Source organism: Miscanthus floridulus, chromosome 5, assembly GCF_019320115.1.
Source record: "Miscanthus floridulus cultivar M001 chromosome 5, ASM1932011v1, whole genome shotgun sequence".
NCBI lineage: Eukaryota > Viridiplantae > Streptophyta > Magnoliopsida > Poales > Poaceae > Miscanthus > Miscanthus floridulus.
Window position 1 is genome coordinate 75,210,415 of NC_089584.1, and position 12,974 is coordinate 75,223,388.

The following is a 12,974-nucleotide window of genomic DNA, read 5'->3' on the forward strand; positions in this document are numbered from 1 at the left end:
CGACTACGAGTCTTCGCCCACCCATGATGATCACTCACCATCTCCCAACAGAGATCACTCCCCTCCTCATCTGGAGCCATCACCCCCGAGAAGACAGAGGTCTCCTTCTATTCCTCCTCGTCCGACTCCATCTTCATCAGCCCCGAGAAAAGAGACTCCTCCTCCTCCTTCTCCTCCTCCTCCATCTTCATCAGCGCCGGGAAAAAAGAATTCTCGTCGTCATCCTCCTCCTCCACCTCAGCCCAAAACAAGATCAAGGACATCCTCGTAGTCGCATAAAAGGTCCTTGGATTCGGTCGCTAATGCTCCCAAAGTGGACCAACATAAAAGGAAAAGGTCGTTCAGTGGCAGCGTTACCACCTTGATGAAAGACAAATTTACAGTACACATCTCGAAGGAAGATTGTGTTAGTTTCTTCAATCTATGTACCTCACTGCCTCCATTTTTGTTGAAGTCCGAATTTGAAAGGCAAACACAGAATAAATACGCTACAACAAGAGATGAAGAAATACACAATAAAGATTTAAGGAACATTATGAAGTTAGTCGAAGACAACCCTGATTTAACCATGGAAGAGGCTGTGAACATCTATTATGATGTACAAGGGACGGGAACACCGGCAATAAAGTATGAAAGGGGCAATCTTTTGGTTCTCGATCATGAGTATAAAAATCTGACAACATATATGCGCTAGTTACATGAATATTACATAGCTCAAGCAACAGAGATGGACGACTTTGGTTTTGAGGTTATTATCCGTTCGCCACATGTTTTCCAATATCCTGAATAAGAGAAGTTCGATGTCGAGTGGGAGTGCTTGTTCTAGCTATACTAGAAACGCTCTCTCGATGTTCAAATGTTGACGCTGTGGACTATGTAAGTACCCTACACGCACGATATTACAATTAACTACTCTCTCGAGACACAAATTGTTAACTTTTGAGCACTTTTTATGATTTTATGTAGGTGTATAGCAAAATTTTGCATTCTAAAAAGCAAATGGAATTACATAGGCTTCTTGGACCCCATGCAAGTCAATAAAAGGACATGTCTAGGCCTCTATGGATATGACGTGGAAGACCTGAAACAGAGATTGATTGCTGTTTTCGATGAATTCACGATGAAGAAGAAAACCCACATACTTCTAGCCTACAACTGCGAGTATGTGTTCTCGGCTTTTAATTTTATGCTTCTTTTTCGTTAAGATTATTCGATAATTAGGATTCTGTGATTGCAGCAACTATTTCGTCTTTATTTGTGTTAATCTTGCCAAAAATCTGCTCGAGGTGTGAGACTCAAAGAAAAAATCATTTCATTATCTAGATGCACTGGTGGTAGTGTTGAATTAGTAAGCGATCCTAATAACTATTATTTTCTAATCACACATACCGCTTTCTAATGTTTCTTCTTTTAATGTTGCTCAGTGTCCGAAGAAGACATATCGGTGAGACGCCGGTCCCATTCAAGGTTGTCGAAATGGAAGGGAAGTACCTATCACAGCCGACGGAAAACAATGAATGCGGGTTTTATGTAATGTGGGCAATGCTTCGCTACATCGGCGGGAAATCAGAAGAAGCTGATAAGTTGGTGTGTATAATCTCTATTTCATTTATGTCTGTTAATAATTCAATAAAATGATTTACTGTTCCTCTTTGGATATCATCTTTTTTGAACGACAGCACAAGAAATTTAAGCACGAAAGGCTGCTAGACATGGAGATCGTCGCACTACAATCGGAGCTGGCAAAATTCATCTTAGCCGAGGTATTGGAAAAAGATAGAGTATTTTCCATTGCACAATCCGTGAAGTACAAGGACCAGTATGGCCCAGAGCGGCTCGCCAAATTATTGTAGGAAGTCTGAGAAGCATGTGTGAAGTCCAAGAACATTTCTTTTTTATTTTGAGGGATCGAGATGTGGATAAGAACATTTGAATTGTAATCGTAACATTTATAATGTTTAATATTGATGGACCTGTCGTCTACGTAGTGTATATAAAGCGAAACCTGATTCCATGAAAAAAATATAAATTAAAATAAATTATAAAACAATAAAATACGAACGGGCCATCACCGTCAGTTAGTAACAAACCGGCAGTGTTGTCGTAACCATCACTGCCGGTTAGAAGCAAACCGACAATGTTGTCTTGCTCAACACTGTCGGCTTGAACCATGAACCGACACTGATAGTTACAAGAACACTGCCAGTTTGATCCATGAACCGATATTGATATTTACTACAACACTGCTAGTTTGATCCATGAACCGACAGTGTAGGCTTGCTCAACACTGTTGGCTTGAACCAAGAACCGACACTCTTAAAGCAACCGTCACTGTCGGTTGGCACTACAAACCGGCAGTGTTGTTCAACTGAACACTGCCAGGCGGAGCCAGGAACCGACACTGTTTCCTGTAGATCAGTGTCGGTTTTTAAGGACCGACAGTGAAATCAACCCCCATCATTGTCGGTATGCCACTGTCGGTTCAAAATCCGATAGTGAAGTGGATTTTTGAACCGGCAGTGATGTCCAGATCTGGAGTAGTGAAATCGTACCCCCCCCCTCATGGAGCACGAATTCCATGCTTCTTTTTCCTCCCTTTTTCATGGAGCACGAATTCCATGTCCCAGTGAGTTTCATGGCGTTTGGCTGATCGTGTGAGTAGTTCCACCTGTGGGTTGGGTTAATCCCTCCCACTCACCCAATCCACCCGGGGGTTGATCCAAGGGAGAGAGGCCACCCATGCTGTGGATTAAGTCATTTGGTTTGGCGTGGGTTTGGCAGGCATGGTACACGTGGTTTGCTGATTCAACCATTTGGTAGAGAAAATCAAGCTTTAAGCAAAACTATATAATATCAACTAATCATGAGATGTTGACACAAAAATGTGAAAATATGATCAACACGTAGCAAGCCGAAAGAATCTGCTTGATGGAGCAAGGCTGGAGATCCGCCAGGAGCGGTTGGCTTCGAGGCCGGAGGCGTGCCAGTCAATTTGACCCTGCAATTGACAAGGAGAAGATAATCAATAGTTTAAGGTGAAACATACCGGTGTTGCACCAGACAGTTCCAAATATACGGCTTTGAAAGCCAATAAATAAGGCCATCGACTAAATAGTCGATATCCAGCATATCCATGAAAGAAAGATCTTTAAATCAAGGATGATCAGCTAATATTAAATGATAATGACGTGAATCAAAATAACCGATGCTCATGGATCATGGCAGATTTATGGTGACTGATTAATCAAGACAAAAACAAGTATAATACACACAATTATAAAGATCAATGATTTCATCTTTGAAAGCACAAGCTATCGGCTAAACAACCGATTCAGATTAAAAGGGAGATTATAACATGTATGCAACCAACTATCTAATAAGAATGAATTTATAAACAAACTAGATCTAATCTATTACCGTTATCACTGAGGTTCGACCGGATCGATGCAGCTATGGTAACGATAATAAACTAAAACCAAAAAACTTATAGATCTATCCATATTTTCGATAGTTTCTTGGTACAAACTATAAATGTAAAATACGCAATCGGCTAAAATAACCGATTTCAAACATAGTAAACAAACAAAGCACATGTCTTAACCATAAACAAACTCATTAATTAATAAATCCTAATCTAAAGTTCCACCAGTGACGTTCGACCATATCGATGCAACTATGGATGGTAATAACGATAAATCAAACTTTATCAATTAATGAATCTATCTAAAATTAATTCATGCCTTTGAAAACGTACTATGTATGGTTCAGATCGAGATAAAACAGCCGATCTTAACAGAACGAGTCATCAAATTTAAGATCTGATCGTGATAAAGCCAAAAGACGACCAATTGACATGATATGATGCCGATCTATCTCGATCTTAACCGGATAAATTATGGTATTATTATAACTAACGAAACATTAATTATAATAAGATCGATAACGGGATGAATTGACCGAAAACACCAAGAAGAATATTACTAATCTTAGTCAAATTCAGTAACTAGTGACCTTGCAATTAATACAAGATCGATAACTTTGATCAATATCAGTATCTACAAGAGATCAATTGGATGATGCAGCCTCGCAAACAATGATACGAATCGATAACTAACTTATATTATAATTCGCAAGAGATCAAATGATTGATGCAGCCTTACAAACGATAATACAAGTCGTGACGGTACTCATAGACAAGCCGGAGGTCGATCAGCCGATGCAGCCCTGCTTGTTAAAGAACTCGCCGAGATTTACATTACTTCTACTCCTAAAGATTGGCGTGAAACCAAAAAAAGTATAGACTAATTTTAATTGATGTGTGGATGTTTATTACAATGACCGGGGATTTTATATTTATACCCTGGGATAAAGACTCTGTAAACTTGCCTAACAATAAATATCTCCTTCACGTGGAGTCCTTGCCGATGTGCGTGTCCTTGCTCGTTAAGCATACACGTGATTTATTTTGCCATATACATATACGAACATGCCATGTGCGCGTCTTTGCTCGTTAAGCATACACGTGATTTATTTTGCCATATACATATACGAACATGCCATCTAGCCGGCCACATGCACATACATGATACGTGTCCTTTTTCCTTCACCGTTGATGTGCATCTATGGCGTTGTTTAGATCACCTCTAAATTCTTTTTTCACTTTCTCTCCATCACATCAATATTTGGACGCATACATGGAGCATTAAATGTAGATAAAAAAATAACTAATTGCACAGTTTGGTTGTAAATCAGCCTAGTAAGTTCATGATCGGACAAAGTTTATCAAACACAAACAAAACATGCTACGATGTCCAGATTGCAAAAATTTGCAATCTAAACAAGGCCTAGATGTCGTGCTTAATTGGCCGTACGTGCATGAGCACTTCCAATAGTTGATCACGCAAGCCTAGTGTTACGTGTGCATGCATGTCTCCTTTCCTCCTAGCTTCCTTGCCTTTTTTACTTATCTTCACGTGAGCAAATCTTAAATATCAAGCTTATCCCAAAATATATTAAATAATATTTCTTAGCCGATCCAAAAATTTTTTGTCTTTGACACCATTGGCCGATTTCTTTCTTTCCAAGGAAGGCTTACCAAATTTTGGTGTAGCCAAGTCGGCATAAAAAACAACAAAGATTATACATGATTTTAACATCAGAACTAATATGAACTAGGATCTGTAAGCAGCATGCACTATGGGACCCTTCGGCAACGCTTCTCCCGCTCCGCTCCGCGCGAGAATCTGGAGAGCGCTGCCAGACGCCTCCGCTCCACGCTGCTTTGTTCAGAAAGCGATCCTCCGACTCCGTCCCTTTTGCACAGCTGGTGGGGAGCGAAAAACCCCCGGCTCCCCACGTATCTCAACCGCGCCCGATCTCTCCGTGCGTGCCCTTCTCCACCCACGTGTCCGCGTCGTCCTCTTCTTTTGCGCCGCCGTGCGCCATCCGCGATCTTCTCCATCCAGCAGAAGTACTTAACCTCTATTCTGTCTCAGAACACAAATAAGACAAGGTAAGAAAATATAGGCACAATATTAAACACTGGTTGCTTCTTGCTTGGAACTACATTACGAATGAACTGTACCGCTACCACCAAGAACTGTATCAGATCAGAAAGCACACACAAAATTCTACTGATTACTATGCATGTCAGATCAGAAAAGCAACAAGGCAAGGCAAAATGATAAGCATTCCAAGGTAAAGGAACCACTACTACCTGTCCCGATAAAAGGATTCATGCTACTCAGGACTTAAGACAAGACCTGAATAACTGTCACCATCAGCTCAGGTATCAGAAGAGACTGAATAACTCAATGAATGTCCATTCTAGTTTCATGTAAACAGGAAACATGAGTAGCTAAATATAGTAGATATACTGATAAATCACATCAGTAGATTAACCACAGTTAACTGGGACTGCAGAAAGGAAACTTGCAAAGAAAAAACAAGTTTTTCTTAATAGAATTTTTGGAGTTTTTCAGGTTAGCTCCTGCAGTGTACCTACAAGCCTTGCAACAAGAAGCAAAGATTTTGCATCTTGAGCTCATCAAAATATCAAGAACAGGTAAATAACAGTAAATAACTTGTGTGAGTAACAGTTTCTAGTATAGCAGTCAAGTTTGGTGAGAGAGTTCCATCATAGAGTACTATTCTCAAACACAGGTCAGCACCAATAATTCACGATCAGTGAGATGGAAGTTATATGACAAGGACCATTGCAAACTTAGAAAGTCCACAAGGTGTAGAAAATTAGGAAGGCCTAAACACTACCTAGAATAATAATGTGGCATCCTAGAAATCTTGATATACACAGCACCTACTACTAAGTAGTAACAGTACTGATTATTTGAGGATCTTCTCATGATATGTTTTACATGAAACATGTAGTACATGACACGCCTAAACATGTATGCATCAGTGAGATGGAAGTAACAGTACTGATTATTTGAGGATCTTCTGACATGTAACCTAGACTTGTAAATGGACCAAATAACATGTAAAAGTTGTAACAAGTCTAACTGTGATATATATGCTTCAGAAACAACATATCAGTTGTATGTTTTCAGCAGCAACATATCAAAGCCGAATTAACAACATATTGTAGTACTCCACTAAGACTAGTCAAGTGAAAAAAATCACAATACTAAAACTGTACAGGTTTGAAAAAAATCACAATAAAAAATAGTATCACAGCTTGTCTACCTTAATAGGCAAAATAACATCACAATTTGACATATCAGTTGTATGTTTTCAGCAGCAATCTCAACTTACAACAGGGACATGTCAACTCATTTTGTATAATATTTTGGACAGCATGATTTGAGATGGTTCTTCCATCTCAAAAGTATTGATTGCTGTACAACAAACAATTGTCTACAGATAAATAGAATGAGATGGTTCTTCCATAAAACTTCTAGTAACTGGTATTGACAAGCAAGCTACGATTAGTCCAAAGAATCCTCTTTAGAATATGGCACTATTGTTCAGCAGCATATATTGGAATATTTAGGGTGCGTTTAGATGCAAAAAAATTTGTGATTTTGGCTCACTGTAGCATTTCGTTTGTATTTGGTAATTAGTGTCTAATTATGAACTAATTAGGTTCAAAAGTTTCGTCTCGCGATTTCTCGACCAACTGTGTAATTAGTTTTTTTTTCGTCTACATTTAGTACTTCATGCATGTGCCGCAAGATTCGATGTGACAGTTACTATGCAAAATTTTTTGGCAACTAAACGGGGCCTTATCTCAAAACTAGACATGTCATGGATGCAATCCAGTTGCCAGCTTTTGAGGCTGACACAGCACAGGTTTCAGTTTGGAGTTATCAGCCATGCATTGCGTGGTTAACTATCTGGAAGCCTCTCCTAGCCAAAAGGATTGCTCTAAAAAAAAAGATCGGTACAAGACAATAACTGAAACTGATGTCCAGTTTGACATGTCAAGCATATATCTCCACGTCAATAATAATAATTCAAGAATTTCCATCTTCATTCGGTTATCACGTTTTTCCGAAACCATATGAACTGTAACAAAACTAATGTTCAAACATCATATTCAAGGGATCTGAACATCTGAATCGAGACAAAGATCAGTTGAATTAAAGCTTGCAAAGTTCCTGAGACTTCAGGATTACATGGTCTTGTATAGAACTAACACAACTATCACTAGATCAGATAATCTAGCAGACAACTAAAGTGTCTTTTTCTTATTAGATTTAAGTTTCTATGGAAAAGGCGATGACTAGATTATTTTTTAGTATTAGAAACTGCATATTATATTACTAAAAAATGCATCCACTCAATCAACATTTCACTAGTTACGCCGTAAAATACTGACAAAATTAAGGCTTCAAATTCAAACCATCCACGACGGGATAGACCAGACAAAATCTATTGCTCATAAAGATGACAAAATCTGAACAAAATGGTTACTGAAAAGTAACTATTTCCCCCTAGATATTAGTATTGGTTTGTCGTCCAATGAAAAACAAAGTTTCATATGATCTATAGAAATGAGCATACACTGATGCAGGGGGAAAAACATTATGAGCAATAAGCTGATGCAGTTGATGCATGGGCTTGGGAATCCTTGGGGCGGAGGTTGAGGGGGAGCTGCAGCTTATTGTGCACCACCCGTAGATCTAGCATAGGAACAATGGTTTCACCAAATGCAAGAAGAAGATCTAAGGAGGTGTGGAAGGGGAAGGAGAACAGATGTACCTGGAGGAACTAAAGCCATGACTGAAGTCGGCTGGGAGCCGCCGCCGTCAAGAACCCTAGAAACAAAAAAATGGATAGGGAGGAAAGGTGAAGGGAGATGAGGTGGAGGAGGAGATGGGGGAGGAGACTTCGTACCTGGACCCAATGAGGAGGCGGTCGGGGCGACGCCGTCGAGGAGGCGGCGGACAGCTCGAAGGAGACGACGGCGGACAGCCGGAGGAGCGCCCGCACGCGTGGTCGCGATTCCACACCTCTCGGGCGGAGATTTTTCTCACGCGTGGATTGACGTTTTTTCGCGGCGTGATCCATTCCAATACTCGCACAGCCAAATGCGATTTTCGGCCGAGCGTGGGAGCTCACCCCGACGTGGGCTGTCATCCACGGGAGTTGGGGTTTGAGGCCTGATACACCCCGACATTTCAATCCACTTAACGCACGTGCATTGAAATAGATATACATACATTCAAATAAGACTTTAGTTGATCAGCACGGGATCTTTTTATTATTGTAGAGATTATTAGAATTTGTATGGTGCGTGTTTGATTATTTTCCCCTTAACCTTGTGTTTTCTAGTACAATAACCGGAACCGATGTATACTCATCCTTGATTTAAGTGTGATTGTGAATGTTTTTTTTTTATGTTCCTCCTGTCATTGGGAAAAGAGAATGAGAATGAACATGGCAAAGTGTAATGCAAATGGCAGCGTGTGCACGTTTTTAGTATAAATCGAGATCTGTTGAATGAATGAATGGAAGAAACGTATGTACTTTTGTTTGTTAAAATGTTTGAATGTAATTATGGTTTCTTTTTAACAAAAGAAGAATTTATCTAACAGTTGTAAGAATGTACTATGAGCATGTAATGTATGAAATTGTGACATGCTTCAAAGTTTTAGCAGACTCATTTTCTTTAAATTATGCCATCTCTAGGTACAAATTTGTTGAAACGTTTGTGACGGACAAAATTAAAAGTAAACCTCACTGACGCGCCACTTGTGGGACACTAAGGGAGGAAGAGAAGGAACAAGAAGGTTGTGACCCCGCTGATGGGCCTAGCTGGGCCAGCCTAATGGGTTGGGCCGCTGAACTACTGTAGCTCAGGGCTGGTACTGTAACATAGAGGGTTGCTGGTGCTGTAGCAGCGGAAATGACTGTAGCAGTAGACTTAGTACCCATCGAAACCTGGGAGGCAACCGAAACTTAGGACTCGTTTGGCGCTGTTCCTGGTGGCTCTAGCTCCTCACCTCGAGGTACTATAGCAACACTGTAGCAGGAGCCGTTTCGGAAATCGAGACGCAAAATGAACTGAAAAAGCCGAAAAGAGGAGGAGCCGGCGAAGCCACAATTTTGAGCTCCGCCGGCTCTGTGCTACAGTGCATGAACAGTCCGGAGCCGGAGCCTCTAAAAAGCCTGAGCTCTGGAAAGCTATAGAACTCCGGTTTGAACCTTTTACGTGAAGTGAGGATAAAAGCGTAAGAGAGTTAATTAGCAGGCGTGGTCCATTCAACGTGTAGAGTGGATCTTAGCCGTTTTCTCGGGCTGGAGCGTTACAAATGGTATTCAGAGTCAACTCTCGCGGTTTCACGGACATATGGCTTGGGAGCTCGGACAAGTTGCGCATGGCTCTATAAGAACATGGCAGTTGGGCCGAGGCTGGGAATATGGACGTGGGCCAAGTGAGTCTCGCGGTTTCACGGATATATGACTCGGGAGCTCGGACAGGTTGGCACTTGGGCTGAGGAGCTGGGAATATAAACGTGGGCCAAGAGAATCGGTCCTGGATATTTGTCCCGTTTGGTAGGTTGATTCGGCCCTCGACGAGGACGTCGAATCCTAAGGTGGGTGTATGTGAGACCCCGCTGATGGGCCTAGCTGGGCCAGTCTGATGGGCTGGGCCGCCGAACTACTGTAGCTCAGGTTGGTACTGTAGAATGGAGGGTTGCCAGTACTGTAGCGAAAGGAATGGCTGTAGCAGTAGACTTAGTGCCACATCGGAGCCTGGGAGGCAACCGAACCAACTTAAAAGCCTGAGCTCTGGAAAGCTATAGAACTCCGGTTCGAATCTTTTGTACGAAGCGAGGACGAAAGTGCAATAGAGTTAATTAGTAGGCATGGTCCATTCAACATATAGAGTGGATCTTAGCCGTTTTCCCGGCTGTGGCCTTACAAAGGTGCCAGCCGCACATGCGCAGTCTTTGCCTTTTGGTTTCGGCTCGGCCCTCGGCTCCACCGTGTTCGTGTGAACTGAACTATGTGTGTGGCGTAATCCTACTGGCGTGGTGACGGTGCCTTCTGGCTGGCTACTGGGTAGGGCCTACGGCCAGGGGTTTGAGTCCTAACTCCACGTCTCTCTACTTGCAACAGGGATCTCTATCTGCTTAACTCTATCTCTACAACTAAAATGTATGGATTGTCAACATCTATCCGATAGAACCAAAATACTCATGCGATCCATGACTATCCGGCATTAAAAAACCATCAATCACACACACAGGGAAAAAATCATCGTCAATCACCCACACATGAAAGTCAATCCCGCGCACGCGGCAAAAAAAATCCTGCAAACCGTGGAACGCAATGGAAACACAGAAGGAATGTACCCTCATGGAATCACCGGTAGGCAAATAATCACCGCATGGAGACACTGGAAGGCAAATAAATAAAATGGAATAAAATGGAAAGAGAATTATGGAAAAAGAAAGAAATTTATTGGAATATCACCACACAATGATCATGATCGCAATCCCAATCTCGTTCGTCGTCATTGGCGTTGCGTGTTGACAAAAATAAATTGTTGCCATGCCTCATGCGGGCTAGAATATTGTAAGTCCGAGTATACATGTTTTAGGCAAGGCAGAGCATGGATAAATTCAATTCGATGCCTAGCAATAAATTTTCAGCCTTTGAGGCAACTGATGTTTGTCATAACTTTCAGACAACAAGCTCTAAGCCTAAATTTTATTTCAGATTCATTACGATGATGAATATGTTTCTAGACATTATCATGGTATAATACACGTGAAAAATTAAATTGATATATTCTTGATTTTGACTTGGCTAACAAACATCTCATTCAATTTATGTTGCGCCCGTTGCAACGTACGGGCACTCATCTAGTACTACTAAAACACCGCTTGTTATCATCTTTGCAATCACTAATGACCCCACCCCTTGCAATTACACCCCGCTAACCACCCTGCAGCCACGTGTTTCGACCCCGCCCCGTCGGTCATAGCCGGCCCTAGTGCGAAGCCAGGAATTATACATAAGGGGAGCCGATCAAAGAGTTTTCAACATATGAGAACTTTGTGAGCTTAATTGATTAGATTGTTGCTCAGTTAAGCTCTATTTTTCTGAATTTATTCTAGTATTTGATGATTTAACATGTTCACTATTTTCCCATGGTAGACACCGTGTCAATCGGCATTGGACGCATATGATGACTAATGTGAATATTAAATCTACCAGCTTAGTATTTTGGAATTACTCATACCTAGGTAGGTGACTGTTTTGTCGACACACGGTGCATGTGATACTCGTGAGTCCTAAAATCTACCGTCTTAGTATTTCGAAAGTTCTCATAGTGAAGTAGGATGTATGTTTGTTCGTAGAAGTGAGTGTGCGTGCATATATGTGAGTGTCTACATAAATAATGCGATTCACAGTAAAAAGAGATGATCACGGAATTGTTTTTGCTAGTCAAGTATATGTCAGTAAAATGTAAAGTATAATGCAACATAAGTATTCTAGTAGAACTAAAAATTTCAATAGATATATGTCAGTGCAGAAAGTGGCCAACTAGTAAATATTTATAGTTTTGTTGTACGTTGTGATCAGGTGGCCTAGCACTCAATGACATAGGATTTATACTGGTTCAGACAACATGCCCTACGTCTAGTAGGGTCGGTCAGTGACTTTTATTCCTGAGCCTAGGTGCTTGAAGTCTGTAGGGGGTTACAACGAGAAGGAGAAAGGAGGGGGTATACAAGAGGTTCGGATGGCTCCGACCGGAAGGGTTGCGGTCGGAACTTGGTGGTCCTACGGTTTGTAAGGGTTGATGTCGATCTAGTGAGTCTGAGCTTTTTAAGTCGATCTCTCCTCGTTGGAGGGAGCGCATCCCCTTTTATAGACGAAGGGGGTTGCTTTTTACAAGTGGAGGGAGAGAGTACAGATATTTCTAAGCCTTGCTGCCTATGGTGATGAAAACTAGATATGATTGAAGCCCCCCAATACTGTCGATGTCGCTGTAGGATTCAGATGTGCATGGAGTCGAGCTATCTTCTTCAGGAAGGATGGACGCCGGTACCTGCAAATACTTCTGGATGCCTAGTGGCATGTGAGAGCCGCGCTATGTTCACCCGGTATGGCAAATCCAGGAGCCCATACTACGATCGATGTCTAGAGACACGCGGGGGGGGGGGGGGGCTTACCATATGGGAGTTTCTAGCGGCTCCTACAATACTTTGTGTTAGGGTGTTGTAGAGCACAGTTTTGCGCAGTATGGTCCCTAGTATAGTGGTTTTTGACTTGTGAGCCATGTCTTGTTTCCTTTCTCACACACGTCTTCCTGGTTCCTTCCGAACGGGGAGCCCCCGTCGTGACTCCAGTTCGGCTCTCAGTGCGTCGGTCGGAGAAGAGCGGTGAGCAGGCTTCCCACGAGCCCCGTCGTGGGTCGGAGTAGGAAGCAGCGTTTTGGGCCAAGCCTTCGATTGGAGAGACTATTTGGAGACGATTGGTGCCTGAAGCGAGTGCTC

General features: G+C 41.8%; 1 long non-coding RNA gene across 1 annotated transcript; it reads right to left on the reverse strand.

The window, feature by feature from the left end:
- Nucleotides 1-5,043: 5,043 nt before the first annotated feature.
- Nucleotides 5,044-8,506, reverse strand: LOC136452357 (uncharacterized). The gene is made up of 3 exons (XR_010758809.1): nt 8,356-8,506; nt 8,221-8,276; nt 5,044-5,486 (listed from the first exon to the last, which is right to left on the reverse strand). It is a non-coding gene; the product is annotated as an uncharacterized lncRNA (long non-coding RNA).
- Nucleotides 8,507-12,974: the final 4,468 nt, after the last annotated feature.